The sequence below is a fragment of the Euphorbia lathyris genome, chromosome 2 (genome assembly GCF_963576675.1).
Source record: "Euphorbia lathyris chromosome 2, ddEupLath1.1, whole genome shotgun sequence".
NCBI classification, from domain to species: domain Eukaryota; kingdom Viridiplantae; phylum Streptophyta; class Magnoliopsida; order Malpighiales; family Euphorbiaceae; genus Euphorbia; species Euphorbia lathyris.
Genome location: NC_088911.1, coordinates 95491820 through 95518467, shown reverse-complemented (window position 1 = coordinate 95518467; position 26648 = coordinate 95491820). Strand labels below are relative to the sequence as shown.

The 26648-nt window shown below is 39.8% G+C and overlaps 1 long non-coding RNA gene across 3 annotated transcripts; it reads right to left on the bottom strand.

Moving 5' to 3' along the window:
- Positions 1 to 6604: 6604 nt before the first annotated feature.
- Positions 6605 to 21097, bottom strand: LOC136220730 (uncharacterized). 3 transcript variants are annotated; one of them, XR_010684695.1, is made up of 5 exons: positions 20943 to 21097; positions 20697 to 20805; positions 20543 to 20601; positions 18048 to 18277; positions 6605 to 6864 (listed from the first exon to the last, which is right to left on the bottom strand). It is a non-coding gene; the product is annotated as an uncharacterized lncRNA (long non-coding RNA). The 3 variants fall into 3 exon arrangements; XR_010684693.1 differs by lacking the exon at positions 6605 to 6864 and adding an exon at positions 17558 to 17852; XR_010684694.1 differs by lacking the exon at positions 6605 to 6864 and adding an exon at positions 17558 to 17852 and having other exon boundaries at positions 20711 to 20805.
- Between the last annotated feature and the right edge of the window lie 5551 nt (positions 21098 to 26648).

Sequence of the window (26648 nt, the reverse complement as noted above, 5' to 3'; positions counted from 1 at the left end):
TGACTAGAACTAGATCTTTCTTTTAGAGATTGACGCTTGATGAAAATCATTTTGTACATAGTCTCTTTTGAAATTCTCATCCCTAAAGCAATTTGTGCGAGCTTTTCCGCTTCCCAATTCTCACTTCTAGGAATATGTCCGAGCTCAATATCATCAAATTCCTCTAGTAATTGCAACGCAAATGCACACTATGGAATTGGCGATGGACTGACAGACTTGTATTCTCCGGTCAAATGTCGAATATGCAATTGCGAATTTCCAAAATTTTTTAGTTCTTTGGCTCTGAAGTCAATTAAAATCTCGAGTCCGATAATTAAGGCTTGGTACTCCGATTAATTATTCTTGCACTTGAAATCTAGGTTGACAGACAAAATCATTTTCACCCCGGTTGGTGAGGTGATGACCACGCCTGCTCGTTGGAGTTGTTCGTACTTAAATCGTCGAACCTTAAGATCCAAGGTTTTCTTTGCGCCATGTAAATGGAAGCTCCTCGAGATATTAAAAATTTAAAGGACGATCGACTACTAAATCCATAATCTCCTTTGCTTGCACTATGCTTGTGGTAAATAAATTAGCGTGAACTCCGCCAATGCTAATGACTATTTTCCAATTGTTCCCAAAAGAATAGGCTATTTCAACACGTGCATTATTAAATTCATGCTTGTTATTATGTACACATTCGTTTTGATTAAATAATGGAGTAATTTGGTGCAAGGAAAGTAAAGGACGAGACACGTACAATGCCAAAAAGCCCTTCAGACGACGGCTCAAAACCATCATCGCATAAGAAATAAAACTGTCATGGGGCTCGCTGCCGTTTAATGGACCTGCAGACGGCGGTTGAATTCTTTCATGTGAAGGCACTTCACATGACATAAGCCTATTTATAGACTGTCATGTTACGCGTGTTACGATGACAACTTATTTATTATTACCGTCACCTATAAGGTCATTGCATGACATCCTAATAATTAAAAACGTCAAGGAGATATATGAAAAATTGGCATATTGGTATGTACGATGACAGTTTGTATAATAATTTCTGTCGTTGTAGCTTGTTTGAGATGACATAGGTCTTAATCACTTATGTCAATGAATTTATTCAATAAAGCTGAGCGTGAAATAATTGTTCCATGCATCCCCAAGTGGTAATTGATTTAGGCTGTAATATTATATACCACGTGAAAGTCGGTCCGATTAACGATACTGAGAATAAGCACAACGAAGCATATCAAAGTTTTGCTCCGCCTAATTCCACTGTATTGGAACAAAATCAAGCAGCATGCTCAATGGGAGATTGTCCATTTTCTCTTGAAAATAATAAAGTTTGGAATCCTAATTTTTTTAGCAAACGGATAAAGCTGATCGTATTGCCTAGGTCCATAAATTGCGTGCATGATATTTTGAATACGTTGCCTATCGTCTGCTTCGTTAAGTCCTTCCTTTCTCACGCGTGAAAAATGAGTTGTTTTATTATCGTGAATGTTATCATGGTCTTGATTTCTCCAATTTTCCCTTAAACCACGAGTGGTTGTGTCCATAATATTCGAGTGGGTGTTGGATCCCGTCCGAGACTTGATATGGTACACAAATGTTGGTACCAAAACTTGCTCCGAGGTTCTTAAATCTCCTCATTCATTGAATCTCATACTTTCCTCACAATTAGACGGTGGCCTATATTGCTTGCCTTAGGGAACGTTTTCTCTTGGATTATCTAAAACATCTTGAGAATTCAAATTTTTAGAAAACATCTATTGGGGATTCTATTAACCTCATCGGTATGATTATTAATCTAGGTTTCAATAACCGATTGTCTCTAAGCTCATAACGCATCAATGCGAGCTTTGGCATTTTGAGATATCTCAGCTACACATCTTTCCAAATTGCGCATTTATGCATCCTATCTTGTAAAAAAATAATGGAAAGATGGTTGATGTGTCAATGCTCGATTAAAGCCATCCAAATTGGCTAACGGTTTCGATAATAAAACCTTCAAGAACATTTGTATTAATGTTGGATCCTGATTCCTACTCTGATTTTCTTCAGAATTTGGAACAGGTGGTTCTCGAACTATTTTCCTGGGTGCCATCTCAACTAAATTGTAAGTTAAGATACACACTATGCCAAAAACCTCTTTAGATGACGGTTAAAAACCGTCATCCCGTAAGATATAAAACTGTCATAGGGCTCGCTGCCGTCTGTTGATGCTTCAGATGATGGTCACGTTCTGTCATCCGTAATAGCCTCACATGACAGCGACTAAATAGCGACTTGTCATCTTATCACTAATTATATGACGGATTATCTAATAACAACTGTCACCGAATATATGTTCTCATGACATCATTTTTAAATAATCTGTCAAAATATTAAGTTAAAATGAAGTTGTTATGTTAATGTTATGACAGTTTTTGTTTTCAGACTGTCATCATAACATAATTCACATGACATAAATTGTATTAAATTCTGTCAAATATTAACATTCAAATGACAATATATCTAGACATATCTGTCAAGTTAAGGAATGTCACATTACAGTTTTAGTACCAATTCTATGTCATATATACCGTTTTTCTATTTTTTTTACCTCTTTCATAAACCTGTATATATAACCAAAGTGCAATCCCAACATAATGCAAATAATGTATAAATAACCTTTATATATGACATTAAACTTGTACATACACAAAAATGTGCACAAATCGCACATATAAAACTTTACATGTACGCAATTTGACTTAAAAACAATAAAATCACCAATGTACCATAATGTGCATAACTTAAGCTAACATTAACTTGATCCTAACAAAAACTCGCTCATGCCTTCAATATCATTGCTTGTTGTGCCCATTCTCTGTGGACTTCCATAACTCGTGCAAGATCACGCTGCCAAAGTTGATCTTTTGGCCAAAATTTGTGAGACTGTATTGGCACAAGGTAAAATGTGTAATTTATCTGCTTTCAACATATACATAAGTTAACAACTACAAATTCCAAAGTCTAATGAAGTTCAAGCCTACAATATATTAGAGCTTGCAAAGCTAGATGTTTTTTTTTTCTTATTGCGAAAAGTCACAATAAGCTAGATCTTTTTGCCATCGTTATGGATGAACTAACAAGTTCACTTCAAGATGGTATACCATGGTGCATGCTGTTTGCAGATGATATTGTGTTGGTTGATGAGACGAAAGAAGGAGTGGAGATGAAGTTGGAACTATGGAGGCAAACTCTAGAATCTAGAGGCTTTAAGTTGAGTCGAAGTAAGACAGAATATTTGGAGTGTAAGTTTAGCGGCCGTAGGAGTAGGGAGGCAGGGACAATCACCCTAGATGGGAGAGTTGTTCAGGCCTCGGATTGCTTCCGGTATTTAGGATCTATTATCCAAACGGATGGAGAAGTAGATGGAGATGTTGCCCATAGGATTAAAGCTGGTTGGTCGAAGTGGAAGAGTGCTACGGGTTTCCTTTGTGATCCCGGCATGCCTAATAGATTGAAGGGAAAATTCTACCGGACGGCAATTAGACCAGCATTGTTATATGGTACGGAGTGTTGGGCAGTGAAACACTGCCACATCCATAAGATGTCGGTGGCGGAGATGCGTATGTTGAGATGGATGTGTGGTCACACGAGAAAGGACCGGGTGCGTAATGAAATAATTAGGACAAAAGTAAGGGTCACATCTATTGAGAATAAAATGAGAGAAAACCGACTAAGGTGGTTTGGCCATGTGAGACGTAGAGCGCTTGATGCGCCGGTTAGGAGAACCGAAGAGTGGCAAAGGGATGTAGTGGTGAGGGGTAGGGGAAGACCTAAGCAAACTTGGAGGAGGGTGATCGAGAGTGATATGAGTTTATTGGGAATTGAGGAAAATATGGTAGTGGATAGGACGGAGTGGAGGGAGCGAATCTGTGTCGCTGACACGACTTGATTTTCACGGTTTTATATGATGGTTCATGTTAGCCGACCCCGAATCATTTCGGGACTAAGGCTTTGTTGTTGTTGTTGTATTGCGAAAAGTCACAGCTGTCTCAAATCTAGTTAAAGGAATTTTCAGCTTTCGAACATCAGGCTTGTAGTATTTAATATTTAAGAGTTTGGAACCAACTTAAACTTCTATTGAACTTCAGGAAATATATACAGAAATACAGACATCAGTTACAACTGACTTCCATCACTTCTCCTAAACATATGCAATAACTAAATAACTTCTCCTGAATTCAAAATAATTAAATAAAACATTATCTCATAATAAATTAACTAAGGCACATTTCCAACAAACTCCTCCTTGCCTTAGTATTTACAAAACCTTCTGGCTGCTCAACAAAAATTTCTTCATGAAGATAGCCATTTAGAAAGGCTGATTTAACATCCAATTGGTAAAGCTTCCACCCATTTTGTGCAGCCAATGCCAATAACATTCTGATGGTGTCTAAGCGTGCAACAGGAGCGAAAGTTTCTGAAAAATCCACACTAAAAACTTGACTGTACGCTTTAACAACTTGCCTCGCTTTGTGTTTGTTGACAGAACCATCAGCATTGAGTTTGGTTCTGAAAACCCATTTAACTCCAATTTTCTTTCTATTTTGAGGCAAGTCAACTAGCTCCCAAGTGTCATTCTTCTCAATCATACGAAGCTCCTCTTTCATGGCTTCTATCCATTTGTCATCCTTCTCGGCTTCTTTAAATTCCGAAGGCTCAAAAACAGCAACATTACTTCTTTCATAGATATCAGATAGAGATCTTGTGCCACGAACAGGAACATCATCGATCTTTTCATCAAGAATCTGCAAATTTGTTGGAGATTGCCTTTCAAGTGACTCCTCCCAACTCCATTGTTTATCTTCCATGAACTTGACATCTCGGCTCACAATAATTTTCCCATTTTGTGGTTGGAAAATTCTGTAAGCTTTTGAAGTGCTGAACCATGCCTCAAATGATGTTTTTCCTTGCACAGCTCTAGTGGGCAGCTTGTTTAGTAGAAAAACTGCAGTACTCGCTGCTTCCGCCCAAAGACTTTTTGGCAATTCCTTTTCATGAAGCATGCATTTAGCCATCTTCATGACACTCCGATTCTTTCTCTCACTTACACCGTTCTATTGTGGTGTGTAAGGTGTTGTAAGTTGATTGCTAACATGACTTGCTGGTATTGCTTGCTCATCCTCCATCAAATTCAAGGCAAAACTTTTGGCTTTCATCTTCACTTTAAACACATCTTTGCCCCTTGTATCCTTGATGAAGCACCACTTGTCTTCAAAAATAACTTTGAAGCCCTTTTCAACAAGCTGTCCAACTCTAAGCAAGTTTTGATCAATGTCAGGCACGTATAAAACATTAGTTATATGTTTTACACCTGCTAAGCTTTCAATGCCCACTGTTCCTTTTCCTTTCACTGAGATAAACTCACCATTTCCAATTTTGACTTTAGAAATGAGAGTTTTATCTATTTCTGTGAAAAGAGTTTGATCGTTGGTCATGTGATTTGTGCAACCACTATCTATCAACCACGCATCAATGGAGGTGTTGTTAATTGCAAAACACGTTGCCACAAAAAGTTTCTATTCATCTTGTTCTTCTGTAACTTTTGCGGCTTCAGTTTGTTGTGATCTGCAAACCTTTTCCATGTGGCCCATATTACCACATTTCCTGCACTTGATGTCAGGCCGCCACCAGCATCTTTTTGCCATATGATTCATCTTCTTGCAATATGGGCAAGGTGTGCTCACATCATTTTTGTTATCACTGCTGAACTTGTTATTCTTCTTCTCCTTGTAATTTTTGTCTGGGCTGCCTCCTGAACTTTCAGTTTTGGCCTTGAAAGCACCCTCTACCATTTCTTCTTTTCTCATCCTTTGCTCTTGAGCCTGTAAAGCATTTACTAATTCTGCCAAAGATATGTTTGACAGATCTTTAGACTCCTCCAAAGAAGAAATCTTAGACTCATATTTTTCAGGCAAAGTAACAAGGATTTTTTGGACAATTCTCTCATCAGAGAACTCCTTAACAAGCAGCCTGACTTTGTTAACAATGCCCAGCAACTTGTCACAATAGTTTTAATTGTTTCTGACTCTCTCATCTTCAACATCTCAAATTCTCTAATCAAATTGAGCACCTGCATGTTCTTGGTTCTTTCATTTCCCTGGTACTCCTTCTTGATGTAGTCCCATATTTCTTTTGCTGATTCCAGACTCATAATTCTAGTAAATATGGTGTTGGAAACAGAAGAAAAAAGACAGGCTTTAGCTTTTGACTTCCTTGTCTTTCTCTCCTTATGATTCTTTATCTGTGCCATTGTTGGATTTAGTGGAAGCGGAGCAACTTCATAATCTTCTTCTACAGCCTCCCAAAGATCCAATGCTTCAAGATAGACCTTCATTTTAATAGCCCAAGCTTGATAATTCTGGCCATCAAAAACTGGTGCAGCAACCTGATTAAAAGATATTGCATCTGCTTCCATTCTCACAGATCCCTCGAGATAATATACTCTGATACAAATTTGTAGTATTTAATATTTAAGAGTTTGGAACCAACTTAAACTTCTATTGAACTTCAGGAAATATATACAGAAATACAGACATCAGTTACAACTGACTTCCATAACTTCTCCTAAACATATGCAATAACTAAATAACTTCTCCTGAATTCAAAATAATTAAATAAAACATTATCTCATAATAAATTAACTAAGGCACATTTCCAACAAGGCTGATATTTTGAAATTGATATCCAACCAAGTGATCAACTATGTTATTTGAAAATAAAAGGTAAGTCAAATAAACAACTTGAAAGAGTCTACACAAGTCTTACTTGAAAGAGTTTGCACTAATATTCATCTTTAGCTCCTCCCCTTCTTGGAGGTAACAACCTCTGACAAACAACCATAAGACCTATATCAATTTTTATTCTTACAAACAATAAGACGAATGAATCACACGTATCCTCACAATTTTCACACAATAGGTAGCATACACATAAGCAAATATTGTAAGACTAAAGTCGGCATATGGTGTACCCCGTGGAAGCTTAAAAATAAATTCTTCTGCCTTAGCAAGGACAGACTAAAGTCAAGATATAATTTGAATCCGATCATTTAGCGGTTACAACAGATATAAGATAAGAATCTCATACATTAAGAATTAAGATTCATAAAGAAGATATCAGCAGGCATGATAAATCTAAACAGAATAAATTGAAGAAGACATAATCAAGCTTTGATTGAGAATATCAATAACTTTCTTCTTGGGTTTTTAATGGAGGTACAACAGTCTTATTTATACTAAAACAGGACACGTAAAAAGCAAAGGAAAGGGAAGCATAACAGAATGCCAACTGTCAACTAATATTCATGTGGTGATGCACACACTTTTGGCTTTTCTTGTGTCATCTGGTATTGGGCCATCTGCTGGACTGGGCTCTGTGACTTCATCAAGTTGCCCAAGTGTGGTAAAACCAAAATCATCTTTTTGGTGCTTATCACCCCCCCTCAAGGTTGGCCTGTATATATCGCAAATGCCAAGCTTGAACATGAAAGCTTCAAGTGCCGGTAAATGCTGGGCTTTGGTGAAGATGTCAGCGATTTGGTTGACAGAGCGAATGGGAAGCAAATGAATGATTTTCTCTTCAAACTTTTGACGAACGAGATGACAATCAATTTCGATGTGTTTGGTGCGCTCGTGGAAGACAGGGTTCTGAGCTATGTGTAACGCTGATTGATTGTCACAATAGAGCATGGCAGGCTGTGGATGGGAAATTGCAAAGTCATTGAGGAGGTAAAGTAGCCATTGAAGCTCACAAGTGCAATGTGCCATTGCTCTGTACTCGGCCTCTGAAGAGCTGCGAGAGATGGTAGATTGTTTCTTAGACCGCCAAGCTATCAAAGCAGTCCCTAAGAATACACAGAATCCAGTGATAGATCTTCGAGTTTCAGGGCAGGTGGCCCAGTCAGAATCTGTAAATGCCTTCAATTGCAGTGTGTTTTGAGTAGGAAAGAAGAGTCCCTGGCCAGGTGATTTTTTGATATAACGCATGACTCTATGTGCTCGGGTTAAGTCATCAGATGTTGGCTGAGAAAGATGTTGTGATAATTGTCCGACAATATAAGAGAGTTCTGGCCTGGTGTGAGTGAGATAGAGAAGTTTACCAATGATTTGTCTATAACCAGTAATATCTGTAAGAGGGAGAGCATGAGGATCAGGCTTAAAATGTGGCAATGCTGGTGTGTCTACAGGCTTGGAATGTGTGAATCCACTATGATCAAGTAGTTCAAGCACATATTTTCGTTGACAGAGATGGATGCCCTGGGTATTACGAGCCACTTCAAAACCGAGGAAATATTGCAGGGGTCCCAAGTCTTTTAATTTGAATAACTGGTGAAGATGAGCTTTGACTTGGGTAATAGTGTTTTGACAATTGCTTGCAACAAGTAAGCCATCAACATAGACTAACACAGCTAAGAAGGAATCATTGGTAGCATGAATAAATAAGGAAGGGTCTGAGAAACATTGTTTCATACCAAATTGAAATAAGGCATCCTTGAGTTTGAGATTCCACTGCCGCCCCGCCTGACGAAGACCATAAAGTGATTTTTGCAGTTTGCAAACCATAGGGGGGTTAGAAACAGGAACAAAGCATCCTGGTGGGACATCCATATATACTTCTTCGACCAAGTCACCATTTAAGTAGGCATTATTGATATCCATTTGTTCAAGGATCCACATCTGTGAGGCAGCAAGAGCTAGGAATAAACGGATTGTGGTGATTTTTGCCACAGGTGCAAATGTATCTGTAAAATCAATTCCAGCCTGTTGTGTGTATCCTTTGGCGACCAATCGTGCTTTGTGTTTATCCAGGGAGCCATCAGCATTATATTTTGTTTTGAAGATCCACCGACAACCAATTGTTGTTTTATTAGGGGGCAATGGAGTGAGGATCCAAGTATGATTAGTTTCGAGAGCTTCCAACTCTAACTTCATAGCAGCTTGCCAATGAGCGTGTTTGACTACTTCTTTATACGAGGAAGGTTCTGTACTATTGAGAATGTTAAGGGAAAAAGTTCGTTTGGCATCAGAGAGGGCTTCATAGGAGATAAATTTGGAAATATGATGAGGATGAGTGTGATTGCTATGGACAGAGGCAACTGAAGCTGTAAGGTGATAATCATTAAGGTAGGTAGGGGGATGTGTTGATCTAGTGGTGCGTCGAAGAGGAAGGGTTATATTATCAGTGGGTGATGAGGGAATGATAGGAGGGGGTAATGTAGTATGTGGTGAAGGTGGGGGAGAAGGAATTGTATCCTCTAATTCATCCAAAGGACCTGGTTCAGGAATTAGAGGGGATGGTGATTGTTGATCTGTGGTAGGAAGAGAATAGGGAAAAACATCTTCATAAAAGTAGACATCTCGAGAAATGAAGATGTGATTGGAATGAAGATCCAAAACCTTAAAACCTTTAATCCCATTCTTGAAACCCAGAAAAATGCATCTGCTGGCTCTAGAAGTGAACTTTGTTTTGTCCCTGTCAATGGTGGAGGCAAAACATAAACAACCAAAAACTTTAAGATTGTGCCAATTTGGGTTTTGTTTGTAGAGAAGGAAATAAGGAATGGACTTTGCTGTAGCATTTGTTGGTAGCCTGTTAATAAGAAAAACAGCATGAGAAACTACTTCAGTCCAATATGCAACAAGTAAATTGCTTTGAAAGAGAAGTGCCCTAGCCACATTGATAATGTCCTGGTGTTTGCGCTCCACAATGCCATTCTGTTGTGGAGTGTCAACACAACTGAGCTGATGAGTAATGCCCTGCTCTGCATAAAATTGGGGCATATTGAATTCCTGTCCATTGTCCGAACGAATAATGTTGATTGATAATTGAAACTGAGTACGAACATAAGAACAAAAAGAAACAATGGCATCCCTAACCTCAGATTTATATTTCATCAAATATAACCACACAAAACGGCTGTGATCATCTACAATTATCAAAAAATATGAAAGCCGGCAACTGAATGTTTGACAGGCCCCCAAATGTCTACATGAATAGTATGAAAAACGGATAATGCTAGAGATGAGCTTAAAGAGAAACTTCTTTTTTTCTGTTTTGCAAAGTGACATGTATCACATGGTTTATTGCAAAGTAAACTAGCTGTAGGTAAATACTGTTGTAAAATGCTGCTTCTAAAAGAAGAGGGGTGTCCCAGCCTGGCATGCCATAGTGGAAATTCAGGGTGAACTGTGACTGATGCAACTGTCATTCGGAACTGTGGAAGAGGTTGAACCAGCTGGTAGAGGCCACATTCTAACTTAGCATATCCAATTCTCATGTTCATAGTCATATCCTGAATTACACAATGTTGTGATGTGAAGATTAGACAAATTTGAGAATCATGTGTTAACTTGCTTGTAGACAGTAAATTATACTGGAATTGAGGGACATATAAAGCATTAGACAATACTAAATTCGTACTAAGCCTCTGATACAGATTGAAAACGATAAATGGAGGTTTTAATCGTAAACCAACAAATATCTTCTTCTCTAGCTAGACTAGAAGGAGTGAATCCCGATAAACAAAGGTATAAACCTTAATCTCAAAGAGAAATGATAGTTGATTGATAAAAGTTGCCATATCCTTACAAAATGAGGGTTTAAATACAACCTCTAAAAGATAAGCAAAGGACAGGGACTACCCCTACTAGGGTTACAATACAGTTAATAATAAGAGGGTAAGATAGGTAATGCGCCCAGACAACAGGTACAGAGGTGCAGGTACGGAGCGTCAGAGGTTGTTGGTGAATTCCTTCGGCAGGAAGTAAACTTGAGATCCGCCCAATGAAGTTGTTGGTACGCCTCATGGCGTACGCCTAGATCCGCCCCGCTCGCGTGTTAAGGGGATCCGCCCTCCTAGATACAACCTCAGTGGGAACGCCGAGAGGAGATCCGCCAAGGTGCGTGTGATTGTTGATCCCAGTTAGGATGTCCGCATCATTCTCTCCTTCTTTAAAAGAATTCGGTACTGGCTGGTCTGTGTTGTTCTCCAAAGGGCCATCTGACTTCCACGGGCTAAGGTCACGAACATTGAACGCCGGTGAGACTTTACCAAGCCAGTTTGGCAAAGCTATGTGATAGGCGTTGGCATTGACCTTCTTGGTGATCTTATATGGCCCGTACTTTCTCGGTCGAAGCTTGCTGCTTGTGGCGTTGGCGAGCCTCTCTTTTCCCAAGTGAACCATAACCTCATCTCCCACTTCGAACTGTAGGTCCCTGCGGTGCTCATCCGCCTTAGCCTTTAGTTTCTGGTTTCTCTCCTCAAGAGTCTCCTTCACCTCTTGGTGCATCTGGACATAGTCTCTGGCTAGCTGGTTTGCAGTCACGTTTCCTTTGGGAAGATGGGCTATATCAAGGACGTGATTCGGGGTCTTAGTGTATACTACCTCAAAGGGTGACTTCCCAGTTCCCGAGTGTACAGATCCATTGTAGGCGAACTCAGCTTGTGCTAAAACCACGTCCCACATCCTGGGCTTATCCTTACATTTGCTGCGCAGTAAGTTTCCCAGAGTCCGATTGACCACTTCTGTCTGTCCGTCTGTCTGAGGGTGGGCGGTGGTACTAAACTTCAGAGAAGTATCAAAAAGAGCCCACAAGGTCCGCCAGAAGTGACTCAGGAACTTTGTGTCACGGTCTGAGACAATGCTCTTTGGTACACCATGTAATCTGACAACCTCTTTGAAGAATAGCTTGGCAGTCGCTGAGGCATCGTTAGTCTTACGGCATGGTATGAAGTGTGCCATTTTCGAAAACCGGTCAACAACCACAAAGATGGAATCCATGCCTCTTTGAGTTCTGGGTAACCTTAGGACAAAATCCATGGACAGATCCTCCTATATGGTTTCTGGTACAGGCAAGGGTAGCTGTAAGCCAGCATTTATAGCGTGTCCCTTGGCGGTCTGGCAGATATAGCATCGTTCTACCAGGTACGCCACATCTCTTCTCATTTTGGGCCAGAAATAACGGGAACTCACTGCTGCATATGTCTTGTCTCGCCCAAAATGCCCCCCAGGGATCCGCCATGTAGATCTCGGACCACCTTCTCGCGGATAGAAGCGCAGGGTAAACAAAGTTGGTTGCCCCTCATTAGATACTCATCCATTAAGTGATACGCCCCATCCCCAGGTTGGCGCTAGCACTTCTCCCAGATACTTCCAAAGTCAGGATCCGCCAGGTACTCTCCTCTGATGTGTTCGAAACAATCGGTCTCCAGGTTGACTGTTTTTATTAGTGCAATCCTCCGACTCAAAGCGTCCGCCACTATGTTCTGTTTTCCCGCCTTATAGATAAGCTTATAGGGGAACTTATCTATGAAGGCAGACCACCGGGCGTGCATGGCGCTTCGAAGTTGCTTCTGACTTCCCAGGTATTTGAGAGCTTGATGGTCAGTGTAGAGGATGAACTCTTTTCCCACCAAGTAATGTTCCCATACTTTCAATGCCCTCACTACAGCATAAAACTCTTGATCATACGTTGCCCACCTTTGCCGTGCCTCACAGAGCTTCTCACTGAAGTAGGCAATGGGCCTCTTTTCTTGCATCAAGACACCACCAATCCCAATTCCACTGGCATCACACTGAACTTCAAACAATTTGTCAAAATCGGGATACGCCAGCACTGGCGCTGTACTCAGCTTTTCCTTGATCAAGGCGAAGCTCTCTTCTTGGGCGTCCGCCCACTCGAACCCCTTTCCTTTCTTCAAGCATTCTGTTAACGGGGCCACTATGGAACTGAAGTTCTTAATGAATCGGCGATAGAACGTTGCTAGCCCATGAAAACTCCTGATATCCCCCACGTTTCTCGGGGTAGGCCATTCTCGGATGGCTCTTACCTTCTCCCCATCAACATGGATTCCATTCCCACTGACCACGAATCCAAGGAAAACTAAGCTCTCCATGACAAAGTCACACTTCTTGGTGTTGGCGTATAATTGGTGTTTCCTTAACAGGTCAAACACGGTCTGCAAGTGCTCTTTATGTTCCGCCAAGGTCTAGCTGTGGATCAAAATGTCGTCGAAATACACAACTACGAACTTCCCAATTACTGGGCGAAGCACCTGATTCATCAGTCTCATAAAAGTGCTAGGGGCGTTGGTCATCCCAAAGGGCATAACTAACCATTCATACAATCCATCTCTTGTCTTGAAGGCAGTCTTCCACTCATCCCCAGATCGGATTCGTATCTGATGATACCCACTCCTGAGATCAATCTTGGAGAAGACTCGAGATCCGCCAAGTTGGTCCAACATGTCATCCAACCTTGGGATCGGGAACTTATACTTGATGGTGATCTTGTTAATAGCCCTACTGTCAACACACATCCGCCAAGACCCATCCTTCTTTGGTGTAAGTAAAGCTGGAACAACGCAAGGACTCATACTCTCCCTAACGTATCCTATCTCGATGAGTTCCTCCACCTTTTGTCTCATGACATCATTCTCCTTTGGGCTCATTCGATAATGTGGGAGGCTTGGTAAACTAGCCCCGGGCACAAGATCGATATGATGTTGGATGTCCCTCAAAGGTGGTAACCCACTCGGCAGTTCGTCGGGGAATAGATCTTGATACTCGCCAAGTAGGCGGGTCACTTCATTCGGCATTTCCCTTTCGTCCCTTTGGGCGGATTCGTGATTCGCCTTAACCATTACCACATATACCATTTGGCTTTCTTCACATTCGCTGACAAACGATTTGTGTGTAGGACAGACTACCAAGGTAGACTTCTCGTCGGCCTTTGGCTCTCTCACCATTGGTGTAAGGACAAACTTCACCCCATTCTTCACAAATCTGTAAGTGTTCTCTCTTCCGGCGTGGGTGGCGTTGTTATCAAACTGCCAGGGTCGGCCCAACAATAGGTGGCATGCGTCCATATCGACCACGTCACAACAGACTTCATCATGATAGTTACCAATCTCAATCGGTACCTTGCATCTCTGGGTCACCCTCAACTCGCCAACGTTCTTGATCCATCCCACCCTGTAGGGATCAGGGTGCGCCTCTACCAACAACCCGAAATTCTGAACGCCGCTGCTACTCACAATGTTCTCTTGGCTCCCACTATCTATTATCACATTACATCGCCCACCCTTCACAAGACAGCGGGTTCTGAATAGTCGGTGCCTTTGATCGCCCTCTATCCGGCTGGAGACTAACAAACGTCGTACCACATGGATGGCGTACCTCTCTTCACCCACCACCTCATCATCTTCCCCCAAGGGTTCACAAAATACTTCATCCTCTTCGTCATAGTCATCTTCGTACCTCTCCACCATGTTGGCGCTCTTCCTTCTAGGACACTCATTGGATCTATGTCCTGGCTCATTGCACCGAAAACATTTGAAAGGTGCTGGCCTTGCATACGGATTGTTGCTCTTGGGTGGTATAGGTGCTTCTTTGTATGGTCTAGTATCTCCAACGGATCCCCTTCCCACACTGTTAACCTTGGCCCCACTAGCACTCGCCACCTGCTTGCCTTTGTCGTAAGACTTCACGTTATCTCTTCCTCCAGGCGCATACTCAGTAGTGGCGGATCTCCTGGATCTCTCGGTCAGTTGGGACTCAGCCTTGAGGGCTAAATTCCTAGCATCTTGTACTCTAACCACCATCTGTGTGCCAATACGATCCTGGATGTTGTATCTCAACCCTTCTAGATACCTAGAGGTCTTTTGGCTTTCAGTTTCAGACAGGTTGGCTCTCGCCGAAAGCCTTAAGAACTCAGAAGTATACTTATGGACACTTCGGGTCCCTTGAGAGCATCCTCTGTAGGAGCTGTAGATATACTGTTCGTAGTCCGGCGGTAAGAACCGCTCCCTCAGCATCGCCTTCATCCGTAGCCAAGATCTAATCGGATCTCTGCCCCCTCTTCTTCTTTCTTCCCTCATCTAATCCCACCAAACTGATGCGCCACCCTTCAGGCGATACGCCACCAGCCTTACTTTCCTCTCATCAGGAATCCCAGCATACTCAAAGAAACGTTCAACTTCTGATAACCAATCTAAGAATCCCTTTATATCCAGCTCGCCACCAAAAGATGGTAAATCTATTTTTAGCTTAAAGGCGTCATCTCTATCAAAGTTTCCTAGGTCTGGTTCTGCCCTAGCCATACCCACATGCCTGTTATCAATCGGACCAACATCCCTCATATTTCTAAAGGCACCATTATTCCCAAGATCCTCAAAATCATCATTATCGCTATCAGCGTTATGCACAAGGACAAAGTTGGGTCTTCTTACCTCAGGATCCCTAGGACCCATTTGTGGAAGTTGGACATTTGTCAATGGCAGTCGAGGTGGCGTGGGTTGCCTTTGGGGTCGTGGTTCAAGAACTCCTTCCCTTCTCTGGTCGGACTCCCCGGTGGCTGGTCTGACCACTGCACGGATCTCCATTCTGAGGTTTTCCAGGGAAGCGGTTAGCTCCTGGAATCGTTGGTCGTTTTGTTTCTGCCGCTCAAGGCTGGCCTGGATTTGTTCCGCGAGGTGCTCTCTCAACTCCTCATATCTCCGGTCACTGGTTTTCATGGAATCTTACGGTTGTCGGGGTTGAACCATTGCCAAAAGAAGTTTCGGGTCAGGAAACGATTGGCTCTGATACCAACTGATACAGATTGAAAACGATAAATGGAGGTTTTAATCGTAAACCAACAAAGATCTTCTTCTCTAGCTAGACTAGAAGGAGTGAATCCCGATAAACAAAGGTATAAACCTTAATCTCAAAGAGAAATGATAGTTCATTGATAAAAGTTGCCATATCCTTACAAAATGAGGGTTTAAATACAACCTCTAAAAGATAAGCAAAGGACAGGGACTACCCCTACTAGGGTTACAATACAGTTAATAATAAGAGGGTAAGATAGGTAATGCGCCCAGACAACAGGTACAGAGGTGCAGGTACGGAGCGTTAGAGGTTGTTGGTGAATTCCTTCGGCAGGAAGTAAACTTGAGATCCGCCCAATGAAGTTGTTGGTACGCCTCATGGCGTACGCCTAGATCCGCCCCGCTCGCGTGTTAAGGGGATCCGCCCTCCTAGATACAACCTCGGTGGGAACGCCGAGAGGAGATCCGCCAAGGCGTGTGTGATTGTTGATCCCAGTTAGAATGTCCGCATCAGCCTCACAGTCCCAGTGTGAGTGACTGGCACAGTGACCCCATTAGGTAATTGGACCCTGAAATCTGTCACTTCTTCATATTGTTCAAAATATCCCAAATCACAAATGACATGATCCGTGGCCCCTGTATCAACAATCCAACTAGATGCAGCATTTACTGTGCTATTTGGAGTAAAAAGGGAAATACCAGTATATGTTACTTTGTGACTGCTATTGGCCGTAGCTGTGTGAGAATTGCTGCTACTCCCTCCCTGAGTAGACTGACTTTGAGAGGCAGGAATCATGCTCATGATGTGATTGAATTGATTCCTAGTAAGTGTGATAGGTTCTTCATCATTTGATGTGGGAGTATCATGGGAAATCTCCTCCTGTTCATTCTACCAATCTGGAGATTGAACTTGTGGCTGCTGGATCTGATTAGCTTTTGCAAATGTCTTTTTATTAGCATTCTTAGAACCATAGCCAGGGGGAAACCATGTTTTTGATAACATGAACCTTCCATGTGACCCTCTTTTCCACAATAAGAACAAATAGGAGGCTTCGAATTGTCTTGATAGTTTTTCTTATAGGGAGTGAACTGTTTTGTGGTGGAATATTTCGGTACAAAGGCCTATGCTACAAAGGCAGTTGGTTCAACAGTTTGAGTTTGAACAGAGTTGATATTCAAATGTCTTTCATGCTGTATTGCAAGAGCAAATACACGATTTAAAGTGGGTAAGGGTTCTTGGAGAAGGATTTGAGAGCATATATTAGAGAAATTTGGGTTAAGACCCTGCAAGAAGGTAATGACCCTATCTGACTCTTGATATGTTCTAAAAATCCTAATAGCACCACAACTACACAAAGGATCACAGGCACATTTATGTAAGGGTCTATAATTTGCTAATTCATCCCACAATATTTTAAGCTGAGTGAAATATGAATTAACAGGCACCTTGCTGTAAAGCTTGCATTTCTTTCTGGAGTTCAGAAATCCTGATATTATCCCCTTGAGAAAACCTATCCTTGAGATCAGTCCACACATCAGTAGCAGAGTCAATCCATATAATACTTTGTGCAATCGAATCAGAAACGGATCTGGTTATCCATGATAACACCATGTTATTGCACCTTTGATATGATGTATAGTTGACATCTTCTGGATCTGTGGGTACAGCGATAGAACCATCTACGAACCCATATTAAGGCCATCTTCAACGACCTCGACCATTGATGGTAGTTAGAGCCATCAAGAACTGATGAACACAGCAATAATGAAGGATTTTCATTTGCTGAAAGAAAATAAGGATTTCCAGGTGTGTTTGCCATGAGAAGAAGAATATAAGAAAGGAATAAAGAGAAGAACAGAGTGAGAGAATAATCAGCGGAAATGAGCAATAAAATGCTCTGATACCATGATAAATCTAAACAGAATAAATTGAAGAAGACATAATCAAGCTTTGATTGAGAATATCAATAACTTTCTTCTTGGGGTTTTAATGGAGGTACAACAGTCTTATTTATACTAAAACAGGACACGCAAAAAGCAAAGGAAAGGGAAGCATAACAGAATGCCAGCTGTCAACTAATATTCATGTGGTGATGCACACACTTTTGGCTTTGCTTGTGTCATCTGGTATTGGGCCATCTGCTGGACTGGGCTCTGTGACTTCATCAAGTTGCCCAAGTGTGGTAAAACCAAAATCATCTTTTTGGTGCTTATCAAGGCAAATCTGCTTTGATTAAGATGTGAAGTGGATCATTCAGGTGCTCATATGGAATAGAATAAAAATATTAGGAAACAACAAAATAGAGCCAACCTTAATGGTGTGTTTGATTAGAGGGAAGTGTGGAAGAAATGAATTATGGGATTCGAGTAATGTATTAAGACAACCAAACACACTATAAATAAGCATAGCAATTGTTACCTTGTCATGGTCCTTTATTGACCCCTCTAATGTACACACGGCAGACTGTGATGCAACTGGTTCAGCCATCTCATCCTCAGAGTCAGATGAATTTGCATAATTCGAAGCTAATAGAGCAAGAGCAGAAGTGTCTCCCTCTGACTTTCTGATCTGCATTTTGAGTTTCACAATGAATAGTCTTAACAGGAACATCAAATACAAACCATCTGTAGTATTCTTTTCCAACAATCCTGTGTGTTAAGAAAGAAAAGAAACACATTCAGAACAACACCTTGAGAAGGAAAACAACCTAAAAACGGTCTATAAAATAGAGAAGCATAAATGGTAAGTAAATAAATAAATAAAAAGCCTCTTGTCAGTTGCAAGATTACACAATATGCAAGTTAAATTGAAACTTTATCTGATCAAAGAGCTACTTTGATACAAGCATGAAATTCTAAAGCACAATAAGTGGCATGATTCTAGTTGGACAAGACAATTTCAACTAACATCAGCCACCTGTTGGGAATTTTTCAGGATTGCGACAATTTAGCGGAAACGATAAAATAATTTTATTGAATTGTGAGGTTTACAAGAGGGTGTTACAATGAGATAAAAACAAAAATAGTACACTCAGGTGTTTCCCAAAATACCCGAATTAATTATCTTTACTATTTTGTCTTTCCCCAAAAGAATAGAACTACCCTCTCTTAACAAATACACAATACTGCATATATAAATTACTCTCTTTCAATACTCACAATTCTCTCCTTACCACCTAAATTTCTAATCCCTCAAAATCCAAAAATTAAGGAAGCATCTCCTTGGCTTTATAAGCCAAGGAGGGGATAAGGCCAGCAATAATTGCTGGCCTACCCAATTAATTAGGCAGCAGCAAATTGCTGCTGCCCATTATTTTGACTTGGACCACCAATTTCGGTGGTCCAACTTTCACATTTTTTTTTTTTTTATAATTTACAAATTACATGAAAAGCTCTCTAATTAATACAAATTACATAAATGATATCTCATTTATTGGGACTTCAAACTAACAATTCCTTAATTGTTTTAAATTAATAGTTAATTTTTTCAACACCACCACCTCTTACAGAGTACATACAGAGACAATTAGAGGTACCAAAGAAAACTATTTTCACACTAACGAAGTAAGGGTTCATAAGGTATGTTTAAAAAAACATTATATATACAAAAAGTGTCTACAACCTATATAGATACTCCCCACCTTCAAGATCCTTCTTTAACCAGAAATGTTCAATAATAGCACATTTATGGGATAAGGTACCAAAATGAGCCTATGGTTTTTTGGGAAGTACCAATTTATGCCCCACCAATAAAATAGCACCAATATAGGCTTAATGTTTAAAAAAGGTACCAATTTAGGCCTTGATAACGGAATGACACATGTAATTGATATTACTCCGTTAAGTTCTGATTTCTAACGGAGTAATATCAATTACGTGTCTCATTCCGTTATCATCGAGGCCTAAATTGGTGCATTTTTAAACGTTAAGCCTATATTAGTACTATTTTATACGTGGAACATAAATTAATACTTTTCCAAAAAACCATAGGCCTATTTTGGTATCTTATCCCCATATTTATTAAAGGGTGACAGCCAATCCATGAAATGCATTACAATGCAATGAAAAACATGCCTTATAAATTCAGTCCACATGGTAGAGATCAATACTGTTGTCCACATGTTAGTTGGTGTTTATATGTGGACTTTTTATTACTATTAAAATCCAACTACTTTCTTTCTGCTAATGATATCCATTCAACATTGAACTAGAACTTCAAACTTGAATTAGCCTCTCTAGCTATAAAATACACTGGATCGAATAAATATGCCTCTTTTTATTGCTTACTACAATCTAGGACTTGAATTAACAATCTGTCCCTTGGCCAAGATATCATAACAGAAGCAATAACAGAATCATCATGTTCAAATCTTTCTCAACAACGGAGTGACACTATAACCATGTCATGCATATCCCTTATCAACAACATAATCATTCTGTTCAAATCTTTCTTCAAGAAGAGTACTATGAAACAGATAAATACCTTTTGCAAAGCTAACAGTTCTAAAGTATTAAATATGCATCATAAATCAAAAGCCATTTGTAAATGAGATGGCTTTGCTCAAATTAACAAGGAAAATTGTGATAAAAATGACAGTAATCACCTATACAGTTCCCAAAAGAAGGGCAATGGTCACCCCTTAACACATGCTTTGCAGCTCTTACAATATCTAATCCTCTTTAAACCTAGTGAAACCTGCAAAGCCTTATTACTCAATGGTCAGGCATTATAAGTATTTTGAACAGATTACCTATATTACTCAAATGCACTGGTCAAATATATCACTATCTTCTGCGATTCTTATGATAATCTATTATTAAATTTCACACTCCCCTCTTTTAACCTAAATAGTTGTTATCTCATTCAAATCTTAAGAAAATGAGCAGCATAAGTACTATGTGTAAAGGTAGTACCTGATTTGCACCTGCAGTAACCATAACAGAAGATTTCACCAATTGTTTTCTCTTTTTAACTACAAAACAAACCCAAATTATTAGCCAAATCCATCATGATCAACAATTGATAAAAAAAATTAAAAGAAAACGAATGAAAAAAATAAGATCGAACCTGAGCACTCTTACCAGACCTTGAATTCAAGAAGGCCATTAACAAATGGACAGAACTCGCCAGATCCACGGGTAAGGAGACTAAGATCATCTTGGATCTCTAGATCAGCCTAGAGAGAGAGAAAGACAACAAAAAGATTAAACATGTAGATGTGGTAGGTGATCATGTATAAACCCTGGAGGAAATATACGCTAATAGCATAAATTAAACAGGTAAACCATCGATTCAAAATCTGGAGAACCTTACCTCTGACTTTAAAATTGATCCTCTAAGAGATGAAGAAAAAGGAGGAACAAAGACAACATATAAAGCAAAGTAGAAAAAGGAGATCATGGGTGCTCTAAGGTGTTGCCGTCAAAGCTTTGTTGAGAGGAGGGAAGAGAGAGAAACTATTTGGAGATCTTTAGTTTGAGGAAGAAAGATGTAGAGATAGAAAAAAGGAAATGAAATTAGAAAAGAGAGAAGAGGGGAATCGATTTTGGGTTTTGAGTTTAGAGCGCGCGTTAAATTTTTTGCTATTTTTTTGCTCCGCGTGCCTAAGTATAAAATTTTGGATTTTTTATTTTCGTATAACAATGACAGTCATTTATTCGTAGTGTCGTTTGATGGTTAAGTGACTTTTCAATCAAAATCGTATTCTTTTGAGATGACAGAAGACCGTAATCGTAACGTCATCTGAGAATCGAGCGCATTTTTAATTACGCCTTCAGATGACATAGAGTTAAAATACTGTCACGAAAAATATTCAGACGACACGAAAACAAATGTCTGTCATGTATCTTGTGTCATGTGAAAGGGAAAATGGAATATTGCCATTTGTTATTTTGACATAAATAAATTGACAACAATAGTAAAATGACCACAAAAAAAATATGAGAAGAACAACGTAAGCACAATACCAAAAAATAAATAATGTTGCGGGTTAAAAACTTGGTACATATATAGGTAAAATTTTAGCTAAGATCAAAAGACAAGTGTTAATTGAAAACAAAATTTTTTGGTAGCCCAAGTAAGTAAAATGTAACTTATCCCACTTGGCTTGCTAAAAAAAGTTTGACGATATTTTCGAAGTATCCCAATTTTCAACATTAATACGTTAGTGGATTAAAAATTATCAAAATATAAGTGGAGGGCATGGCAGAAAAGTTAATTCTCGAAGGGTATAATAATAATTTTAGAAATAGAATAAATAATTTGCATCTAAACTTGATTTCTAAAACGAAGCGGTTGGACAAGGGCTACAATGACTGAAAATAAAAACATTTCTCTTGGTTTCCGGTTTCAGCTTAACAGGTCAACTGATTAAACATTTTTCTTAAGGCTAGTAAAATAAAATCAACAAACACAAAGACGTTTTTTTTATTTTTTCTTTATTGATTATTGTAATTTTTTTCAATTGTTTCTGGGTTATAAAAGTTTGACAATACTTTCGAAGTATCCCAATTTTCAACCTTGATACGCTTGTGGATTAAAAATTATCAAAATATAAGTGGATGGCGTGCCAGAAAAGTTAATTCTCGAAGGGTAGAATAGTAATTTTAGAAATAGAATAAATAATTTGCATCTAAACTTGATTTCTAAAATGAAGTGGTTGGACGAGGGCTACAATGACCGAAAATAAAAACATCTCTCTTGGTTTCGGGTTTCACCTTGATAGGTCAACAGATTAAACCTTTTCCTTAAGGCTGGTAAAATCAAATCAACAAACACAAAGACGTTTTTATTTTTTCTTTATTGATTTTTGTAATTTTTTTCAATTGTTTTTGGGTTACAAATGTGGGAAATAAAGCAGAAACATTACAACATGGAAACGTAATTAACCGAGCAAATTAATTGCTAAATACACAAATTGTAAAAATTAAAGTTGTATGTATGATGGAATTAATTGCGAAAAATAATGAAGAGTCTGTTTTACTTGTACATGTTGAATTCACTCTGAAAGATAAGTTAAGTGAAATTTCTATTTCTATTCTTAACTCTATCACCTTGCAAGAATTTCAGTTAATTCACCACAAGCGGCAATTTGGTTATATCTCCCATTTATCAGGAGTGACGAATGCTCAATCTGACATTAACTATTATGCAATTACTTTGTGTGATACCCAACCCTGCTCTCACACACCCCAGGCTCTCACCTGTTGGACCGTGCTTGCACAGAATCAAACTACTAAACTCCATAATCCAGAATCACTAATTAATGAATGTTTGAGTGTGAGGATTAGTTATACTTACTAATACAAATGAGATGAACAATTGACACTTTTAGATAAATTAATCCATGCTGTTATCTCAAGTCGGGTCCCAATCCTAATGAACTCCTTCACCGGATCCATGTAACTGTCTAGATATCTAAATATCTAAAGCTTGTGAGATCAGCTTTCTGTCTCGACAGAAAACATTGTTACATGCAAGTCTCAACAGTAATATGCCAACCCCTATAACATATTACTTGACTTGGGTTGATTTTAAGTCTATTGGTCTATTATAAAGTATAGTCCCACTTCATGCTTGTATGAACACTTTATAACTACTGAAATAAACTTAGGATTACTTTCTTTATGAAAGATTTGTGCCTTTATATATAGTTACATTTTAATGTTATATATCTGATTAAACAAATGACTAAATAAACAATTTATTCATTAATATTTATATCCTAAAACAATTGTCTTTAGGACACTAAACTCCAACAAGTAAGTGAGTTGGCAAATTATAAGATTGAGAGTAACCCATCGGCACAAGATCACCATTTTCGCAAAGCCGGATCAGCCACCGACTTAGGAAGTCTTCCGCAATTGCAAATATCAGAGGAGATAGAGGGTCTCCTTGATGCACTCCTCTAGAACACTTAAAGTATCCCGATGGATTAGACCTTGTTAGAATAGAGATTTTGGCAGTCGACAACATGTTTAGTATCCAATCTTGAAATTGTAGGGAAACCCCAAATGCCTCTAACACGGCCAACAGAAAGTTCCAGTTCAACGTGTCAAATGCTTTCCGAATATCATTTTTTAGGGACATATTCCCGCCAAAGCAACGTTTGTTCAACATGTTTGTCCCTTCTGAAGCCATTGCAATGCATTGGTGTATGTTTCTACTAGGGAGGAAGCCAAATTGATTACCTGAAATCACCCGGGAGGCAAGCTGCGCAAGCCTGTCAGCCACAATTTTTGCAATAATTTTATAGCTAAAGTTGCTCATAGCTATTGGTCTGAATTGTTCAATTGACATTTCCCTTTCAACTTTGGGAAGTAAAACCATATTACTAGAGTTCAGATCCGGCGTCAAGGCTCCCGAGTTGAAAAAGCCGATGACAATTGCAACGACATCAATCCCGATGATATCCTAAAAGGCCTGATAAAAAGCACCAGTGAAACCATCTGGCCCCGGAGTGCTGCTATCATCCATGTTAAAGACAGTCCTACGAATTTCACACGAGTCCGGCACCCTCACCAAATCGGCATTCTCCTCGTGAGAGACAAACTTCGGAATAACATCAAAAACTTCAGCGTAGTTCATCGGCGGACCTGCCTCGTTAACAGAGCAGTGTAAAATTCAGTTATATGCTCAGAGATTCTAGCCGTATCAGTTACAATTTGCCCGTCGACCTGAAGTGCCTATATGCCATTACCCGATTTTCTGATAGTCGCCATTCGGTGGAAGAAGGCACTATTTCTGTCTCCATCTGATTTTATTCGGCTCTTTTCCTTTAGGTAGGTATGCTTTCGTTTCAGCGCCTCATTAAGACGTGCATGAGCCTCAAGCTCCCTAAAGTGCAAATCATCAGTAAAGCCCATCGATTCAATGTCTGATTGTGCTTGTGTTAAAAGAGTTTCGGCCTCTTTGATGTTGCGATCTAAATCCCCAAAGGTTTCCTTATTCCATTTTCGCAGAATTAGACAAAAGCCTTTGAGTTTTTGGCCAAGGAGTTGCATTGGAGGTAAGCTGGTCTGACTTCTATTCCAGTACTCAGTAACTAGATCTCGAAGGAACTTGATCGGAAGATCCAATGCCTTCGCACTGACAATGGAGGAGAGTATACTTCGCACGAGTTCTCCAGATACTTACAAGATTGCAAGATTCGAAGACAGTTGACTTGTCCCAATACTCCACAACAAAATGGTGTAGCAGAGAGGAAGAACAAACACCTTGCAGAGATATGCAGGAGTATGTTACATGCGAAGAATGTTCCACCTCGGTTCTGGGCTGAGTGTATGAAGACAGTTGCAGATGTTATCAACAAACTACCACAAGCACCACTCGGATTCATTTCACCCTTCGAGAAATTATGGAAGATCAAACCCACTGTAAGTCACTTTCGAGTATTTGGTTGCGTATGTTATGTTTTCGTTCCTGATCATTTACGCAGCAAATTTGATAAGAAAGCTATAAGATGCATCTTCGTGGGTTATGATAATCAAAGAAATGGGTGGAAGTGTTGTGACCCAACAACAGGAAGGTGTTATACGTCAAGAAATGTGGTGTTTGACGAAGCTTCATCCTGGTGGTCCCCTCATGAAGTTGTACTACCCGATTCAAAAGAAATCGAGGAGAAGTTACAAGAAAAACTTGAAAGGGATGAGGCGGCTGAAGAAATCATTCCAGAAGTGGAACCGGTAGAAGAAAACCTCGGGAGCAAGTCACCTGAAAAGATTCAATCTCCATGGCGTATAGGAGTACATCAAACACCTGAAGAAGAACGGCCAAGTCAACTCGAGGAGATCGTTGATGATGATAAAACAATAGAAGAACAACAATCACCGGTACGGAGGTCAACAAGAAAAAGGAGACCAAATCCTAAGTATGCTAATGCAGCAGTGATTGAAGAATCAATTAAAGATCCTGAGACGTACGAAGAAGCATCACTAAGTAAAGAGTGGAGAAAGGCTATGCAGGAAGAAATGGATGCCTTGAAGCAGAACGAGACTTGGGATTTAGTTCCCAAACCCAAAGATGTGAAGCCTATTTCCTGCAAATGGGTTTATAAAGTAAAGCAGCGCCCTGATGGATCAATTGAGAGATACAAAGCTCGATTGGTAGCTCGAGGATTCTCACAGAAGTATGGTATGGACTATGATGAGACATTTAGTCCAGTTGCGAAGATCACCACAGTACGTGTTCTACTAGCACTTGCAGCCAGTAAAGATTGGAAGCTCTGGCAGATGGATGTGAAGAATGCTTTCTTACATGGAGAATTAGATCGAGAAATTTACATGGATCAACCTCAAGGGTTCGAGAGCATGGCTCAACCAAACTATGTATGCAAGTTGAAGAAAGCATTGTATGGATTGAGGCAAGCACCAAGAGCGTGGTATTGGAAAATAGCAGAGTTCCTGATTCAAAGTGGCTACATGATGGCACTAGCTGATTCCAGTTTGTTCGTGAAGGTCCAAGGTGAGAAGTTGGCTATAATATTAGTTTATGTTGATGATCTGATCATTACAGGTGATGATGTTGCTGAGATCAATCAAGTCAGAGCCAACTTATCAGTACGATTTCAAATGAAATCATTGGGAGAGTTAAATCATTTCCTTGGTCTTGAAGTTGAACTCATGAAGGAAGGACTTTTCTTGTGTCAGCATAAGTATGCAAAGGATCTTTTGGAGAAGTTTGGGATGCTCGAATGCAAGCCTATTACAACTCCAGTAGAGGTACACACAAAACTATGTTCCGCTGAAGGAAAGGACTTGGAAGATGCTACCATGTACAGACAACTAGTTGGAAGCCTGATTTATCTCACTCTGACGAGGCCAGATATATCATATGCAGTAAGTATGGTAAGTCGGTTTATGCAGAACCCGAAAAAGCCTCATTTAGAAGCTATCCGGAGAATTCTTCGATATGTTCGAGGTACTATGGACTATGGTATCCTCTACAAGAAAGGAGGAAAGGGTGAGGTACGTGGATATTGTGATGCCGATTATGCTGGAGATCACGACACAAGGCGTTTAA